Source organism: Lissotriton vulgaris, chromosome 2_1, assembly GCF_964263255.1.
Source record: "Lissotriton vulgaris chromosome 2_1, aLisVul1.2, whole genome shotgun sequence".
NCBI lineage: Eukaryota > Metazoa > Chordata > Amphibia > Caudata > Salamandridae > Lissotriton > Lissotriton vulgaris.
In genome coordinates, this window is record NC_141687.1 from 1,708,379,203 (window position 1) to 1,708,398,952 (window position 19,750).

Sequence of the window (19,750 nt, forward strand, 5' to 3'; positions counted from 1 at the left end):
GCACTGTCTGAAAAGCATTCTCTGAATGCACCCACTCAGCACCATTAAACTAAAGCCTGTCTGGGAGGTGGTTACAGGAAACCTATTGTCCAGGCCTCCCCTGCTGGAGTTTCGTCCAGCAGCAGGAGGTCAGACCCGTGTCTGTGGCTGCAGCATCCATTTTGTGAAGCTGGGGCTCTTTTAAACTATTACCGTTTAGGTAAGTGTGTACATGTATGTCTCTCCCTCTAGAAGGGTGGAATTCTACCCCCGCCGCCAGGACTGGCGGGGGTATAGGATTTCAAAGTGTTTGACACCAAACACCACATGTTTCCATGCAGCCATTCCAAAGTTAGCATTTACCGCACGGTTATAATGCACTTAAGAGTATATGGTCTGGCTGCATCACAGAACAGCTACAGAGAATAGATTCCGAAAGCTGCAGAGGGGTCCTGCTCATGCATGGGCACTCTCTCACACAAAACCAAGCACTCTGCCTTCAGGATTGATAAGGCCTGCCATAGGAGTGACTTATAGGTTTGTATGTGTCATTATTAAAAGGTAGATATAGGTAACCTAAATCTTAGTAGGGGGTGCACGTACCACCTTACACAGGCTGCAGTAGCAGTCCTGTGGTGCCATTTTGGAAGGCTTCCCAGGGGTGGCATAATACATGCTACAGCCCCAGGTAGGCCTCTGGTGTACCTATGGCCTTAGTACCTAAGGTACCATATGCTAGGTACTCACAAGGGTAACCCAGTAACCGATCTGGAGTGTACCTAAAGTACATGCAATCATTTTAGAGAGGAAGCAGCTAGGCTGGGGTCCTGGTTAGAAGGGCCCCAGCCAGACCAAAGTCGAAAAACAGTGAAACACCAGCAAAAAGTAGGGGTAACCATAGTAAGCAGATCCTACTCTCCTACAGGAATGACGTGGGATCACAACTAAAAATTAAACTACCATCAATCTATGAGTTAGGACTGAGGCATATTGCTAAAAGTTAGACATACCTTTTCTGGACGAAGCTATTATAAGAACGCCTTTTGAAGTAAAATATTTAGTATCACATTATGCCATCATTGCATTCCCTTATGACACTCCTTGGCCTTCCCCTTAATCTTTCAGGATAAACACACTAGAATCTGATGAAATGCTGGAATTAACTGGCTCGGAAATATATGTGAAGAAAAGACGATACACCCTTTCTCTCATTTACAAAACAAGTTTACTAACCAATCATTTTTAAAATTCCTGCAATTCAGAAATGTTATACAAAACATCAAACAGTTAGTTTAATATGCACCCCTGTTCTTTGCTGACATATGAGCATTTCTAGAAGTATCAAGGATAAAACGTATTAAATATTTATATAATATGAAACTGATTATTTAGGTAATATTGCGCAAAAACGAATGTATTAGGTAAAAATACCTACCAAACTAATTTAAGCAAGACTTTAAAGATAGGATTTTTTTTTATTATTTGCCAAACTAAGACATTATTTAATTAACACTAGAAACCAGCTAAACTTTATAAATGGGGACATCAGTGCAACAATCAATGTCCTCAGGGTCTAGGTTCTAGTACAGACATTGTACATACATTTTCAGGCTGCTCAAGATTGCAGTGTTACTGGGCTCAAATCTTTGGGTTTTTGAGCCTCTTAGCTGAGAGACAGATTGCTGGATCTCCAAAACTGATCATGCTTACTTAAACTTACTAAAAACATGTAGGCTTCCATCTTACAAAAACAAAACCATTTCTGAACTAAGAGGCAAGTCAGTTGTCATGTGTATCTTATATTTATATGACCTATTACCACTGTAGTCTAATAAGTCAAACTTAGATGTTTTTTATAGTGCACATCCTGAACTTACATATTTGAAGGTGCTTTCATATGTGATAATGAAAAAAAATGAGGGTCAGTAAAATAAAATATATTTGACTACCATCACACAATTTTGGTTATACACATAACCCAAGATGTACTCCCAGTTTTCTGGTTTCATGCTATGCAAAACAGTCACTATAGGACGATCTTTCAGTTTTACCAACCAGGTGTAGCGCAGAAACAAGTGTGTGCAGGTAGAATAATGAAAAACTTTTCTTGTTGTACTATACAATTTGCACACTACAGTAATTGTTGAACATATGTAATGCAGTAAGCTATAGGGCAGTCTTTAATGTTTTTAATTATTTCAAGACTACATGTTCAGAACTGCTTTATAGACATTCTTGCTTGCTCACATAATTCTTTATTAAAATTTACTTTAAAATGTTTCATTTGCCCTTCATCTTCTCAAAGTTTTCTCAGTCTGGGCCTGTCAGTCTGGGCGCTGGCAACATATATCAGCCCCTACTTTTACATCGCCCCACTTCAAAAGGTCACCGGCATCTATTGGTAACATGACCTCTATATAAACATGATGTGCAACACTCACAGGCTTTTTGCTGTATCCTGAATGTCATGCAGCTCAGACAGAATGGCGCCTCTCTGCAGAGACAAGTCACTCTTCGGATCCTCCATGTAGATACAGTACCTGTAGAAAAAGCAAAGCAGACACATCTCAGACCTGCATTTATGTCATGTCATCTGGGGATCTATCAGAATTCTGTGGGAACTGCCCCAGTACTTTTATTACTTTGGACCCTGTTGTATGTCAAGGGGCCTCGTAAAATAGGACACATCTTTATGGAATCAGTGACCACAACTGACCTCCCTTTTTTCAAGACCTTTAAGCACAGAGTCACTATAAAATACTCTGTGCATATTCCCTGATAATAGCGAAAGTGCATAGATGGGACAGTCAAATAAGTAAGCTCCGACAGTCTGTTCCTTTAGTGTCACAGAGAAGTTGTCTTCAATACGTCATGAGTAACAGACTAGCGTGTTTTGATACAGCCCACCACTATCTTTCATTATTCATTACATTATGCACACACAAATCTTTCATACTCAGTGCTTGGATTGCCAGGCCTCAGCTTACGATGAGTTGCTACCAGTATGCCACACTAGGCAAAGCTAGGGTCGTTCCAGTGCAGCGCATTAATGCAAAGCTTGTATACAATAGTGAGTCTTAGGTGGTGCTAGTGTGCTTGAAAGAGTTCCTTATCTGGAGAAGATAGGCAAGGCCTGGTTAAGGTAAGGAGAGAAATGTTTGGAGGGCATGTTCTTTAGGTTGAAGGCCCAATGTGCAGAATTCTAGATACTGGTCAGAAATTAAAGTACAGCTCCAGCCTGGGACATGAATGTACCAGATCAGAAGACCTTTGGTAATGCCAATAGGTTAGATCATAAATATCTTCAAAGTGCACCCGTGTCTTCCACAACAACCACAAATGAAATAAGACCTCCTAGCTCCAAAACTCCAAACCGTTGTACACCTACCCAGATTCTGAGTGTAGTAAATAGAAGGAGAAAACCATTGCATTACACCAAATCCGGGATGAGAAGCAGCTATGAGGTATAAGAGGAAGACTCACTATCATCATTTTTTGTTCCAGTCTTACCCTTCTCGGCCTGCTGATCAATGAAGAACACAATGACAACTTGGACCACAACACTCATGTCAGACACACACAGCATATGGTGCCGTTCTGACAACAGAACTTTCATTACTACTTACAGTCTGAAAAAGCCAGTTTAGCTGGTTAAACACTGCATGGTCCCTGACATTATCACCCGTATTTTCTTCCCTGGCAATTGCTAACCTCTGTAGTGACAACTTGATATGCCAGAAATGGTCTTTAGATGACATGGACAACCACCAACCCGCTATCGAAAAAGTTACAGTATGGGCCAGCAGAAGATTAACTGCTACTAAACCGGGTTGCCTGGACATTAATGCAGAAAGCATATAAATCCACACAGAATATACAAGATACAAACTTATACAACTGACGTCATGCAGGCTCAAGTAGATCCCATTGGTCATTACCCAAAACCTAAGATTCAAGACTGGTAAGACTCCTCTTTCTTCTTTACAAAATTCAAGAAGGAAGCCCGTCCATCTAGCTATCCCCCAAAAACAGTTAACCCATTATATTGCTTCTCTTCCAACTGGAAACTACAAACAACCTATCGGAGTGTAAATGCAACTTCAACCTGTTCTTACACAAAGGGGAAGAACACCTTCAAGGAACTAATTCATAACAAAAATGCTTAACCCCTTCGCAGCGGGGGTAATTCCGCTGCGGTGCGTTGGGGGCGCGCACGTGGGCCGCGTTGCTCATGACGAGTCTAGCTCGTCATGCTGCCCAGTGGAGCTGGGCACATGATGAGCTGGACTCATCATGACTCCGCACACTCCAATAGAAAGCCCGCACGGGCGGGGAATTCACTGCACGGGGGAGTGCCTCGGCCGTTATGACGAGCCCAGCTCGTCATGAGCACAGCTCCGCTGTGCTCATGACGAGCTGGGCTCGTCATAAGCATGGATGTGGTTAAAAGGAGCAAGAAGCTGGGTATCAGTCACATTTCTTAGGCTTGATATTTGCACATAAATACTGCTCGTAGAAACCATCTGTAACTAAATTCTCATACAAAGGAGAGGATTATCTAATCGGGAAAGTACTTTGAATTCTTTGCCTTGTGAATGACTGCTTCAGCACAATAACATCTTTAGGCCACAAACATTGTAGACCTGTGCATGGCTACCAATTCAATTCAAGCAAGCTTTATTCGACAGATGTCATAAAAGCATTAAAAATACATATGATTCATCTCAAAAGTTAAAAAGCATACATTTCATGATTGATAAAATAAAATATATCTAAAAAAATCATGGTTCCTAAAATTAACATAATACTACTACAGCATAACATGAGCCAATCACCCCTTCATCACTTTACTCCTAATGGTCCAGGTCCACCCTAGGAACTTTGCCACTGCTATGTACACAAAAGGAGTAGTGCTTGTGCAAATAATTCTAGCAGCGGCCATGCCACTCCAGGTGCCTAATGATCTACACTTAGGGCGCAACCAAGCCCTACGCGGGGCGGAGTACGCTGGGCACCCAGACAGCATGTGATTAATTGTTTCCTTAGAGGCCGGACAACAGGGACACGTGACCTTTCCCCATTTGACCACCTAGACGTGAATGCTCTAATTGGCAAACTACCAATTCTCAGCTGGAAATAGAGCTTTCTATCCAGTGGTTTAGTTATATCATCCCAAAATGTTTCAAGGATGGTCACATCTTTACGATCAAGAAAAATCCCTGTAAGAGAAAGCAGTGCGATAGACCTAAAAGTTTTAGAAGCTACCCTCTCCCAATATATGCCCTTTAGGACCTTCTTCGGCAGAAACCTAGCATTCAGTGGATCCTTCCATAGCTCATGCATTCCTAGCTCTCCAAGAATTTCCCCCTAACGCCAGATAGCCATTTAATTTTATGAAAAGTATCACTTCCAATTATATCCATAAGTCCTGTAGCAAATATTCTTAATTCAGGAGTTGTCCATAAGCGACTCCAGTATAATACCGGACGCAAACTAGCAATAAACTCAATTGGCCTCACTCCCAAATCATATAAGACAGGACACATAGGGGTAAGTTGTTAAGATTACATAGGAACTTATTTTCAGATGCAGTCATTTTGCCTAAATTCTCAAAGCCCCAAATCTCTACGCCAAAAGGGCTGAGCTGACCACCTTTGCACCATAGACGCGGAGAGCAGGGGCAATTGGTTTGGTCAGCGATTTGGCATGCTCAACACTCAAGGCTCCGGCCAATTGGCAGTGTTTATGCATTGCCAAATCAGCCTGCTGGTTCCATCTCAGATCATTTTGAATATTAACACCCAGGTAGCTAAATTACTTAACTTGTTCCAGGGGCAATTCATTCATAAATAGTTTACCCTTAAAGGATTTATGCTGATTAAAAGTCATAAATTTAGATTTTAAAACATTTACTTCAAGGTCTCGAGTGGTACAAAAGTCTTCAAAAATACCTAGCAATTTTTGCAATCCACTCGGGGTCTTTGCAATGATTAAACAATTATCAGCAAACATTAAAATAGGTACTTTCGCACCAGCTAAAATTGGGGCGTCAATGCTAGCATCAATCATCAATTTGGCCACATCATTAATATATAAGGAAACAGGGTTGGCGCTAAAATGCAGCCTTGTCGTACCCCTCTTTCTACTGGAAATCGACTAGTGACATTACCAGGAGAACCCCACCTAATCTGTGCGTAATTGTGTTCGTGGAGTCTCATGATTAGCGAAAGAAGGGCGCAAGGCATCCCCAGATCGTGTAGAACGGACCATAGAGTTGAGCGAGGGACAAGATCAAAGGTTGCCCATAGATCTATAAAGGCAGCATATAAACTAACCCCACCTAATTGAACAGTCTTCCAATGAAGCATTGCAAAATTCAACACTTGGTCGACTGTACTAATACAGGCTCTAACCCCTGCCGGAATGTGTGATAAGATGTTCTGCTCACGCTCCCATTCCTGCACTTTGTTTAAAATCAATCTACCTAGGATCTTTTGCATAGTATCAATAAGACTGATCGGGCGGTAATTACCGGGAAGTGACTTATCCCCCTTCTTAAAAACTGGTATGATTTCCGCCCCGTTCTACGATTCTGGTATCGGCGCTCCCTTTGCTATTGCATTTACTAATAGCAAAATATACCTCCACCAGGATTCTTTACCATACAAAAAGGTATCTGCTGGGACGCCATCTATACCTGGCGCCCTACCTGATACCACAGATTCCAAGGCAAGATTTACATCCCCAATATTAAATGCCTCTTCCAAATAAGGTGTGTATATTACCTCAGCATTCATGTTCAATTCCACACTCTTTGCATATTGGGGTTTAAAGTAGGCCACCCAGTCTTCCTTGGCTACCCAGTTCTGCGGTTTTTCCGGTTGCCCCCCCACAGCCCCACTTAAGTACACTCCAAAAAGATTTGGAATTTTCCGGGGCACTACCTTCCCTTAGCACTTGCCACCTCTTTTCGTCCCAAGCCTGCTTTGATTTGGATATTAAATTTTTATAGGCTATCCTTGCTAGTCGTACAGCAGTGCTAACTCCTGATTTTAGGGCCTGGCCCAAATCGCAGCGTGCTTGTTTGCATTCTTTGGAATACCATTGTGACGAGTAGTCAGTTTTAGCCTTATTTGCCTTAGATGGTCTGACAAACACACTTTTTAGTTCCTGGAAAAATGTTTCATGTGCCCTGGTGCAAGACTCTAAGTCTGTGCCACTACTACTAATATGAGACCCCAACTCATTTGTCGCTTGTTCTAGCTTGCTTGAAATAAAATCAAGATGCTCTTGGAATTCTACCAATTTGGCCCATTTTATATGTTGCATATCATTTGTGAGGACTACATTTGGAGAGGACAATTCATTCAATCCCCTATCAGGCATAGGCGCCTTCCAATATGACAAAATCATGCATAGGGGTTTGTGATCACTTTCCTGGTGATCAACAACCATCATGTCCTCTAGATAATTCCACATCCAAGGCTCACTAACATATAATCAATTCTACTTTGACGTAGCCCGCTTTTGTAAGTAGCGGCACCCATCTTGTCCCGGGATGTTCTGCCATTAGTTGCCCTCAACCCCTTATTCAAACAGATTGAGTTAATCTGGATTGCCAGCTCGGTCCATCTCTTTATGGGCTCTAACTCCAGGTTAGGAACACCCCATTGATTGTCTTCTTCATCTGCGGAGTTCCAATCACCGTTTAACAAAGGCTCAAAAGTAGTGTTAAATTCACCTGCTACAATTATATGCGAATGCATAGAGTATCTTTCTATAAGTTCTTCTAGGGCAGTGATTGTCTCCGATTTCTTGCCCCCCGTCCTCCTCGCATATACATTGTAGATATCTATGGGTTTAGCCTGTCTATATTTAAGGGTTAGGATCTGAATGTCCCTATGATTTGATGGGAGCATCTTTACACTAACTTCCAAATCCGGCCTAACCCATATGGCTAAACCGCCTGATGGTCGCCCTCTTTCGCCCTTTTCCGCTGGTACGTTAAAATTTAGGAACCCCGGGAAAAACTGTGCTTCAAGAAGCCATGTTTCCTGGAATAGACAGATGTTATACTGATTAATGAGCGAAGTCCATTCCGGAATTATAACTTTTGTATTCAATCCTGCAACATTCCACGATAAGATTGAACCAAGTTTATCTGGGCCATCAGGGAAGTTCATGGTTACATTTGAGCCTATTGAGCTAAGTCCTGGCATAAAAAGGGATTGATCATCAAATAGCCGCGGAATTACTAAAGTACTAGGAATTCCTGGGTTGATGTCTACAAGCCGCCTGGGGCTTTCTACTGTAATATCAGTCAAAGGGCCTAGATGGTCATCTTGACCCAATAGTCAATCATTGAACTCTAAACCTGAACAGCCTTCTTCATCTTCATTACCCAGTTTCTAATTTTAGCAAACCAATGTTGAGGGGGAGTGGATCTTAGTTGTATACTAGAATGATCTGGTGAGCAACTTCTAAACTCCAGCGTTATTAGGTTTTCTGCCATATTCGCCTGCTTAAAAATCAATTCGATGCAGTCAGTTTTATCCCCTTTGTGTATAAGCCTCTGTGCCCTAACAATATCATCTCTGATCACAGATTGACAAACCCTGGTATGTCTAATCCAATGAATAACCTTGTTTGTTAGGGAGTCACTTGTTTCACGGTCCTTACCAGGGCCCAACTTTGGGACATTCACCATATAAACTTTGGGTATGTCATTCGGATTGGCAAGGAACTGGTGCTCACCTCTATCTTTCATAACAGTTTTTGTGTTAATTTGCTTAGACATACCAGGTTTGGCACAATGCCTATCATTCAAATGGGGTTCAACCCTTCTTTCTTTTGACTGCATATCCCCTCTCCTTACATTTAATTGATTAGCATCTTTGGCGCTAGGAACTTGCAACAACCCTTTCCTTACCCTGGTTGCTTAACTATACAAAGCACCAGTTGGACTCAAAACACTTTCTCTGCTTGAATGAGACACATTTTCCTGAACTGTATTTGTGCCACTTTGTTGCTCATCACTGAACAAGTAGGACAGGGGCCACGACCCAATAGACTGCTATTTATTATGGAGGTGATACTGTCGATCTTAACTTGCATACATACCCTCGACCACCTTACATAATGATTTAATCATGGTGGTCAGGTCAGGGGAACCTTCCTCGGTAGGAGTCAGAGATTCAAGTTGCCCCCCCCCCCCTTTATAGGCTCACTCGCTCCGTGGAGAGCATCAGTCTCACATACACTGTGCTGAACTACTTCACCATCATTCACAGAACTACAGCTGTCAATATTGGCTAGAGGAGAGAATCTGTTTTCACAAATAATAACTGGATCAATCACATGGTGACAAGTGACTCTCTGCTCTATGCTAGTGTTAGTAATCTCATTTCCACCCTCAATATATACTTGCTCTTGGGCTTTATCATTTTGCCTTTTTCCCAAGAACATTTCTGGGACCAACACTGGACCCTGTTTATGCCCCCCCCCCTTAATACTTTCACAGTGCTCTTATGCCCCTTTTCCTGCTTCCGACTGGGAAGTGGGTTGGTCGCGAGCAGGACTCCGCATTCCTCAATTAGTTCGTCAATGCGGTCCATAACGCAATTCCCCCCGCGTGCGTTGCCACTTTCTTTATTTTTCATGCTTTCTTACCTGAAGTCATCACACTTGAGCTCTCGCCCCCACCCTCTATTCATTTTCTTTTCCCCATGATTTTTAGGACCTTGTGCATTTTCAGTCACTTATATATATGGCCAACAGTACCTTCAGCGACCAGTTTTAAGGGGGGTGGCCAGCCCAGCCTCCTTCGGATCCCGACGGCCCGCGCTTTGCCCGGCGCCCGCCCGCGTCCCGCTAGTCCGCAGGCGGTTAAATCCTTCCGATGACAAGGGGGAGAGGCGGCTGATCCTGCTGCCGGCCCCACTGGTTCCTGTGGCTTAGAGTCCTGCCCCCACTGCTGCTGCGCTGGCCAAAGTTCGATGCGTCTCCCGCGAAGCGGGAGTCGCGAGAGGTAAATGAACTGCTCAGAATCAGCAGCCCCTCCCCCTCGTGAACCGCTGTGCTGAATGACTGCTTCAGCACAATAACATCTTTAGGCCACAAACATTGCAGACCTGGACATGGCTACCATATAACAAAGAGCTACCCAGTACTTGTTTTCTTCTTTGAAGCCATAAGTCCTACTTTTTACTTTGGCTCGATCAATGCCTTGGTCCATGGAGGAGGTAAGGATTACTCATTTTGGGGCGAATTGGGGAGAGCCAGCGAGTCACCCCCATCAGTTTTTCATGCCCCTCACTGCTATCACACAAGGAGACAGGACTATTGCGAACAAAATTCAAATGCTTTCCTTCTGTAATTTCAGCTTCAAGCCAGTCAGGCTGGTATTAGAGGGTTGTTCAATCTCACCCACTTAACTAGCATTAACCATGTTTTGCCGATGCTTCTATATGGTCCATTCACAAACCAAATCAGGCATATTATTAAAGGGAGGTCTTTGAGCATAAATAGTCACTTTTTGGCTTAGATTTCTTGTTCGTTCTGCTGCCTGATAAAGAAAGGGAAACCTATCCCCACAACCTGACCCTCTATCAACCTGGGCTAAGTGGTGATGGACCACTAACTTAGTCTATGCCAAAGAGATCTCTGTGCTCCTTTAGGCTTGACATTTCAAACCAGTTAGGCGCTGTTGAATCTGGCTTAACCACCTTAAACTACAACTATAAGTAATAATACAGACAAAATCATCAGAGCTGGCTATGGGAACACAGTTTCGAAGTTTCTCTTTTCACAAAGATCACTAGCCTGTCACTGGACATTATCCTTTACAATCTACACTCTTTCTACTCCCAGGACACACTCACTTTTACACCTTGGCAGATAAGCACATTCAAACCCCAAGTTGTCTTTGTGTTTTATATTACATGTTATATCTATCTGTTCATCAATACATATAAATGTCAGTGCTTTGTGTAAGACACCTACTGTGTCCATCACAGAGTTCCATTTTGGCCTCCAAATAAAATCCATTCCTGGATTCTATGTCCAGGAACTGCATAGTAAATCACTCTAGCTTATGGGTGCCAGGTCTCAGTGGACCCAAGCATAATTATCAACAGCCCCAGAAACAAAGATTAAACGTCAGTATGCATAATTTTAGGAATTGTGGTGAATTCTAATGTGATTTTAACCAGCAAAAATGCTGAATCTCTGCTTGGATTGGAGGAACCATGTACTAGAGAAAATAATGTTGTCCTGAGGACATGGTTTATATTCACAAATATCTTCCTCACCAAGGTGAGATCATTATCTGACATGAGGAGTAAAACATGTACTTACCAAAGCAGCATCAGTTTGTCAGCTGATTCCCCAGCGTTCTATTGCTGTTTCAGCACAGTTCTAAAGAAAAACTATACAGCTAACATTCTATATTCATATAGAGGACTGCAGTAAATGATAAAAAGAGGGTTTTCATTGTGCCATATAATTTATGCGTCACGCTCTAAAAAAGCAAAATTTTGATCACAATTTCTCTTAATTGTCAAATATCTTTCTCATTCTCATATATCTTCCTCAATTATGAAAGAAAGTCAGGCAGGCCGAACCGAACGAAACAGACTTCAAACACCAGCAGCAGTCTGTCAGTTGACAGTGTTCTACTGAAGCTCCACCACAAAGTTCAAATGAACAACTAGACTACTGACTTGCTATATCTGAGACAAAATGAGCCACTCCAGAATGTCTTTTTGCGGGAAAAAGAGCTGGTAAATTGAAGTCTTTCCTATAGAGCGGGCAAAGGTGCACAAACATTGAGTGTTTCATGCAGATATGAAACCAGCAAGTTTATTGAACCGATGTATTCCCTTGTATCGCAGAATATATTTTAAATTGGCTAAAAATAGTTAAAGAAAGAAAGCCCTACTCAAGTCGAGTATCTCTTTTCCATTTCCACATCTGTTTACTCAGGCTGCCTAGCCTCTCTGTCGCTTAATACTGCCTTAATTTTCAAACAGTAACAGGCAGACAAATGTTTTTATAACCCTTCATTTAAATGTATGGAAGTAGATTTTTCTTAGAGAGACAGAAAGATATTTAAAGTTATGAGGTTTGAGGTTTTCTGAATGAGCTGCTGTTTGCACTTTTTAGGTTTTCGCAATTCCTCTTGCCGTTAGTTGCAACCACTTGCGCGGTGTGCACCCCTCTGAAATACTTTTTATCCTAAATTGGCAAAGTACGTTAAAAAATATAACTTTGTTGTCTGTAAAAAACATCGCTCTGTATAATTATTTAACCCCTTCGGTGCTATTGACAGAATGGTTCAGTCATGAGTACCAGTGCTCATGACGGAACCATTCTGTCATGAGGACAGGGGCACTAAATCCCTCTGCTACAAACAGCACAGGGATTTCAATGTTTTTTTTGGGGGGGGGGGGGCCTTTGGAGGTAGCGGAAGAGCTTCCCCAATTTCCAGAGGCCTGTTGCTACTTTTCAATGTAATGACGATTGCTTGCATGGCGTGCTGTCATTATATAGAGAACGAAACTGAAACTTAGTTTCAGTTTCAATGTTTCGGTGCTCATGGGGTGATCTCAGCCCCCTGAGCACCGAATCATTTGGAAGAAGTATTGTTGGAAAGGGGAAAATCTCCCTTTCCAATGGTACCCTTCCCTAGAGGATCCCTGCTTGGGGATCACCCCAGGAGGGCAATCCCTAAGCAGGGATCCACCCACTAGCCACCAGGGAGGGGGGAACTCGCATTTGTGAGGTAAATTTTATGAGATTGAGCTATTTTTAGGTCCTACTCGCCCTTTCTGGAGAGTAGGAAAACATACTAACTTTTGTCCTCGTCTTTGCGGAGCAAATGTGACAAGATAACAAGATTTAAAGGCCTTTTTATTGCTCACACAGCAAATGAGCAATAAAGATGCCTTTAAATCTTGTTATCTTATCACATTTGCTCCGCTTTCAGAGACGGAGATCAAGTAGGTTAATGTTAGGTCAAGGAGATTTTTCAAGGTACTATACCCGCAGGACTAGTACGATTTTTCGAGTCCTGCATGCCAATGCCCCGACCCTCCCCCCAAATAAATGCCACATTCTTTCCGTCCCCCCAGGAGGCAGATGGGGGCAGTAGTCCCTGACCTGCCCCTTGGGGAGGGGGGGCAGAAAGCCCACTAGACACCAGTAATTTGTTTTTTTTTATACGCAGGGGTGGGGGTTGCCCAGAACGGGCAAGCCAATGCCCCCACCCCCCAAATAATTACCACAGTATATCTGCCCCCGCCCCCCCAGAGGCAGATGGGGCAATAGCCCCTTATCTGCCCCCTCGGGGGGGAAGCTCACTAGGCACAAGGGGTAAAAGAAAATTCAACATTCAGGAGTGGGGGCTGCCCAGAATGTTTTTTTGACAAAGTTTGAGATTTGCAAGTGATTCTGGGTAACAGAACTTGGTGAGAGCCAGACAGGTCACCTCATCCTGTATTCCCCTGGGAGTCTAGTTTTTTCAATGTATAGGTTTGCTAGGTTTCCCTGGGTGCCGGCAGAGCTAGGGTTCAAACCTACAACTAGGTACTTTGCAAAAAACGGTCAGTTTTCACTGTGAAAATGTGGTATACCCACGTTGAGTTTTGGGCCGTTTCCTGTCGCGTGCACTAGGCCTACACACACAAGTGAGGTATCCGTTTTCTCAGAAGACTTTGGGGAATGCGGGGTGGGTAGAATGTTGTGGATCTATGCAGATTCAAGAACGTTCCACCACAGAAATGTGAGTTTTTTTCCCCCAAGTTTGAGGTTTGCAAAGGATTCTGGGTAACAGAACCTGGTGAGAGCAAGACAAGTCACCCCATCCTGGATTCCACTGGGTGTTTACTTTTCAAAAATGTATAGGTTTGCTAGGTTTCCCTAGGTGCCAGCAGAGCTATGGTTCAAAACCTACAGCTAGGCACTTTGCAAAAAAAGGGTCCCTTTCCACTGTGAAAATGTGGTCTGTCCACGTTGCGTTTTGGGCCGTTTTCTGTCGCGGGCACTAGGCCTACCCACACAAGTGAGGTACCATTTTTCTCTGAAGACTTTGGGGAATGCGGGGTGGGTGGAATTTTGTTGATCCACACAGATTCCAGACCTTTCCACCACAGAACTGTGAGGAAAATGTGGTTTTATTGACAAAGTTTGAGGTTGAATGGACTCTGGGTAACATAACCTGGTGACAGCCAGAAAAGTCACCCCATCCTGGATTCCCCTGGGTGTCTAGTTTTCAAAAATGAATAGGTTTGCTAGGTTCCCCAGAGCTAGGGTTCAAAATCTACAGCTAGGCACTTTGAAAAAAAGGGCCAGTTTTCACTGTACAAATGCTGTGTGTCCATGTTGCGTTTTGGGCCGTTTCCTGTCACGGGCACTACACCTACCCACACAAGTGAGGTACTATTTTTAGCGGGAGACTTAGGGTAACACAGAATTGTAGAGCAACTATTATTACATATTGACGTTCAATGCATTTCTGCCTTCCAAATGTAAGACAATGTGTAAAAAAGAAGTTGCGTTGAAAAATGTCCTATAATTCACATGCTAGTATGGGTACCAAATTTTGGAGATGTGCAAATAGCTACCGTTTCGAAACTCTAAATTTGGTTCCCATTTCAGAAATACATAGGTGTCTTTCATACCGATTTTTCCCTGTTTATATTTTCCAAAATGAATTGCTATATACCCGGTACACCAGTGGTTCCCAAAGTTTTGGCTCCTGAGGACCTCCATTGAGTCAGCACTGGAAGCCCGGGACCCCCAAGCAATCTGTATAATTTACATTTCTAACATTAAAACAGTAATTCGAAAAAAATAAACACAGGTGTGCACACAAAACAAATAGTCGAATTACTAAGGATTTTAGTATTTTACATTGAAAGAATCTGCAAAAAACTAAAAACTTTATTGGGAAGGTTGGTGCTGCATCTCCTTGACTAACTTTTAAATGGTTGGTTTTATTTCACAGTATGAGGCTCCTGCTCCTGCCAGGGCCATACTGGAAACTCAAGCAGACCTGGCAAATGTTTTCAGACCAGTTCCCACAGGGTGCACACCAAGTGCAGTGAGTGTGTCAAACCACTACAAAGGGGACTTGGGGAGGCTCTCCCCCCAAGACAATTTAGGAAACAATAGTGCATTCTACAACACATTTACTATTATTTATTGAATTTTATTCGCTTTTAAAGAATAGTAAAGGATGACCTTACTATGCACCAGGATAGGATAATCTTTGTTCGGCTTCTTCAATGATTCCCTTTTTATCACACTCCAACGGTGCCTCTCATCTCTCCATAGTCCCTCTGTCACATGTATTTCCTTTCTTTTTTTTAGCATCTCTCATACCATTGTAGGACGTCAGAGCACTTTACAACACACACACATATAGGACAGATTTACAAGCCCCTTGCGCAACCGATGCGTCACAAAAAGTGACGCTCCGGTGGCGCATTTTAGTGCCCCATATTTATAAGGACAGGAAAAGCCACCATGCGTGACTTTTCCAGTTCTTGTAAATATGGCCCCTTTGCACACAACACTTTACGTGAAAGGTGCGTTCCATGGGTTTTGCTGTGAGTGTTCCCAAGCAACACCCATGAAACCAGACATTTCCAGATTTACGAGAAATCCTTAATCTGGAAATGCATCTGAATGCTACACCTCCCCAAGGGAGGCGTAGGGAGGTGCAACAAGAAGAAAGTTATTAATTTCTTCTTCTTGTTTAGGAAGATTAAATCCCCTCTAGTGATTTTTTTATATGCAGAAAGGGAATCCTACCTGAACATAAACAATCTCCCCACAATGCAGGCATCCTTGCACCATGGTACAAGGTTGCCTGTGCCGGCGCAAGGCAGCAGTTTGTGCACCAGCGCAGGGAGAGCACTGAGATGCAACTTACTACAGTAAATATGTTGCATCCCTGTGCTTTGAAAGTGACTAAGTGCGGCGCAGCCAAATGGCTTGCACCACTCACTGAGTCACTTTCCTTGTAAATCTGCCCTATAGAGACAATGAATCATACATGTAATTACAAAGGGAAAGGCGACTACAAGTGCTGCCTGAGGACCCCCTGGGAATGTGTCACGGACCCCTAGGGGTCCGCGGACCACAGTTTGGGAAACGCTGCAGTACAGAATAAAAAGCCATTGCAAGACGCTGCTCAGTTATTGGCTCTGGGTTTCTCGGGTTCTTGGTAAACCTACAAGTACTGTTTATCCCCACAACTAGAAGTTTAGTGGATGTACCGGTATATTGCTTTCAAACATCTGTTATACTTAGTAGAAGTTACAGGTGAAAACGTTGGCACAAATGGCTGTTTGTTTTTTTAACTCATTTTCAATTATTTCTATTTTCAACTGCAAGTTTCTATACAGAAAAACTTGAAGGACTAACACTAATAACCTCTTGCTGAATTCAAAATGTGGTCTACTTTTCAGAAATATACAGCTTTCGAGGATCCATCATTGCTTTCATACCCATTTTTACCATTAACTGGAAGGAGGTTAAAAGCACAAAAAATAGCAAAAATAGGCTTTGTCCCAGTAAAATGCCAAAACTGTGTAAAATATTTTAGTTTTCAGGCAAACGTCTGCTTGTCCCTGAATGCTGGGAAGATGGTGATTTCAGCACTACAACCCCTTTGTTGATACCATTTGCAGGGAAAAAAACTGCTGCTTTCATCTGTAACCCTTTTTAAAAAATTGGCTATATTTTGGCTAATTTCTGTGTCCCCTCAGGGGAATCAACAAACCCTGGGTACCTTTAAAATCCCCATGATGTTGGAAGTAAAGGACGCAAATTTGGCGTGGATACCTTATGTGGTCAAAAGTTACAGGGGCCTAAGCGCAAACTGCCCCAAATAGTCCAAAAAAAGGCTTAGCACATGGGGGGGGAAAGGCCTAGCAGCGAAGGAGTTAACAACCTCATTCAAAGTTGATTTTAATTCAAACAGAAAAATTTGGCTTGTTTCAAAACATACTGAAAACTGTTGTGGACTACTCACATTTCATAAACTGAGAACAATTTAAAAGCGTAATACAAACAAATGGAAAGGAATCTTTTCAGTGACTCCTGTATTCCAGAAACTTGCAGAAACAGAGATAAGAAACAATTTCATACGACCAAAAAGCAGTCCTCTCCAACAGCATTTTTTTCCAATGCAAGCATATACTATGAGCAAGGTGAACATTCTCAGGTCAGATGTACAAAGTGTTTTAGCACTCACTAAATCATTTGCTAAATCACAGGGGTTGACTGCTAAATGGCTTTTCCAAATGTACTTAATCCCTTTTGCAAGTGGGAACTGACTATTTTCAAAATGGGTTTACAAATTTGGAAGGGGCGTGTGTGGGGCATACTTTCAAAATTGTGATTCTCAATGCTGCGTAAGAATGAGTTGTGAATGCAATTTCAGATGAAAGTTTCTGATTGATTACTCACTCCTCAAAAGAAGTGGTAACCCGCGTGCAAAGGGAAGGGGTCCCCAGGTGACCCCCAACCCCTTTGTGAATGCAAATAAAAGTTTGCCTGGAGGGTGGGCAGTAGTACCTGGGACCACTGGCAACTCCTAAACAAACTTTTTTTTAAATAACTCTTTTTTTGAATTTTTAAATGCAAATGCATTTCCTTTAAGGAAAAAAGGCTGCATTTAAAAAAAGATACTTTATTTAAATGTGATCACAGACCTAGTGGTCTGCTGTCCCCAGCAAGCCACCATACTTGTAAAGGCATCCAAACGACCTACGTCCTCAATATGCTTATCTTATGTTGTTCAATGGGTTGTTGTCTACCTGGAACCTGTTTTCTCTCTAGGGGATTCTCCCATTCCCTAGCCCACCTTGATGAGGTTGTTATTTTTATGCATGTCATCTCGATTTTTGTAAAGCACTCCAATACCCACAAAGATCATGTTCATGCTATATCAAACTTTATAAATAAATAAATATTGATAAGGCAAGTCACTTTGCGAACCGACATATTGGAACAAAGGTCTGATTTCATTAGCAAAAAGTTGGTGCAACAGCTGTATGCGAATTAAAGATTAATATATTTACCCATTAGTCTTTTATGAGAGCTATGTGATGTTCAAAGGCAGCTGTTAAGGGAAGAAGGCAAAGTGATATGTGGATGGAAATTGTTATAAGGCTTCCCTCAGGTACTAGATACAAGTCTCCTCGTAAGGCATGGATTAGCTAAGAGGAAATCAAAATGCAGTATTGTTAGTAGTGTACAGCTGTCTAATTTACAATGAACAATGGCACGTGGCAGTTAACCAGACTACTTCCTTGAGGGCTGGAACTATGTTTATAGAATCACTCAGGGTGCAGTCTGTGGCTCTAACAACCTTTCTGTCACACTGGTCTGGTGTGGCCAGGCCATGCACCAGTTTTCCTAGGCTCGTCCGCCTCCGTTTTTAGGTCTCGCCTGTCGATGCGCATGCGCATCGAGCAAGCGAGAGTATTGGGACTTATCCACTCTTTATCCACACTGCAAGGAATCGTGGCGATTCCTTGCAGTGCCCGTGACTTTTAAGCTCAATGTGCATGCGCATTGAGCTTAAAAGCGCGTGCACGTCCGTCTTTGTTTACCCGCTCCGCCCCCTCCCCTTCCCGCCGTCTCGCATTTCCCCTGTTGCATTTCTCCTCCCCCCTCCCCTCTCTTCCCTCCGTCTTGTTTATTGTACCCGCTCCGCCCCCTCCCCTTCCCGCCGTGTCGCATTTCTCCTCCCCCCTCCCCTCTCTTCCCTCCGTCTTGTTTAAGTTTACAAGTTTCAAGGTAAGCTCTTTATTACATAAGCCACGCGTTTTGGAAATATTTATTTTGGCACCCACGTTCCCTTCTTTCCACAAGTATTGGAAAGTCACAAGTGCCTAGAGAGACAGGGAATACACAGCCATATTAGCAAAGAGGAATAGCGCGACCCGCAGTCTTATTTACTGCTTGGCACAACCGCATCCCCCCGCCCCCGGAAGTTAAAGGATACAACCCACCCACCAGCGAGTTGCTCCCTGCTCTACTTAGTGGCTCCAGGGAACATGTGACCGGCTTCGTACAGAACCGCTCCTGTCGTCACGGGCTCGCGGCACTCTCATCGCGCCCCTCTGGCCGTCCTTCCCAGTGTGCTACACAGGCGGCACTACAGTTCCACCCCACACCAGTTTTCAAACCGTCTCCTACCTGCTCCCAGTCACCTGCAGCCATTTTGAGAGTCCCCGGGGAGGTGGGAGAGTAATCGAGCACCTATTTTGTTATTGATAGTACAAAGTGTGCAAAGGTGCTCTGCTGACTGTTACACCGCTGTGCGGCTCATGGCTGCCGGCGCAGCCTTACTACCCATTAGCCGCCTGGCGCAGTCATTCTTGCACTCATGGGCCACGTAATTGTCCGTCTCGGCTACAAATTGCCTCTCCCCTCAGGCCCATTCGCATAAATCTTGCAAGCTCGTCCAAACCTGCTCCAGAGTGCGCGAGCGCGCTGCACGCGCGCCGAGAGCCAATAATGGGTACATCTCCACTAAATGCTTCCTTCAATTAAGGCAGGGAAAAAAATAATAATCTCCCGGTTTTAGGTCACAAAACATTAGCAAATGCTTAATCATTTGGGGGGAGCGGAATGGGGAGTCTTTTGGCAGGGATGCCGTGGTACACCATGACGCCAGAATGCAGGCTCGTGAAATTCATAGAGGGTTAGTGCACGTTTTGGTGATTCTCCTCCCCCCAGTGTACCTTTTTTTTAA

General features: G+C 43.2%; 1 protein-coding gene across 2 annotated transcripts in view; it reads right to left on the minus strand.

The window, feature by feature from the left end:
- The window catches only part of TSSC4 (tumor suppressing subtransferable candidate 4), a 71,612-nt gene that overhangs the window by 40,937 nt on the left and 10,925 nt on the right, over positions 1-19,750 (minus strand). For both annotated transcript variants that reach the window (XM_086957703.1, XM_086957705.1), the window contains exon 2: positions 2,421-2,519. The gene's annotated coding sequence lies outside the window, so the exon portion shown is untranslated. The remainder of the gene's footprint in view (positions 1-2,420; positions 2,520-19,750) is intronic.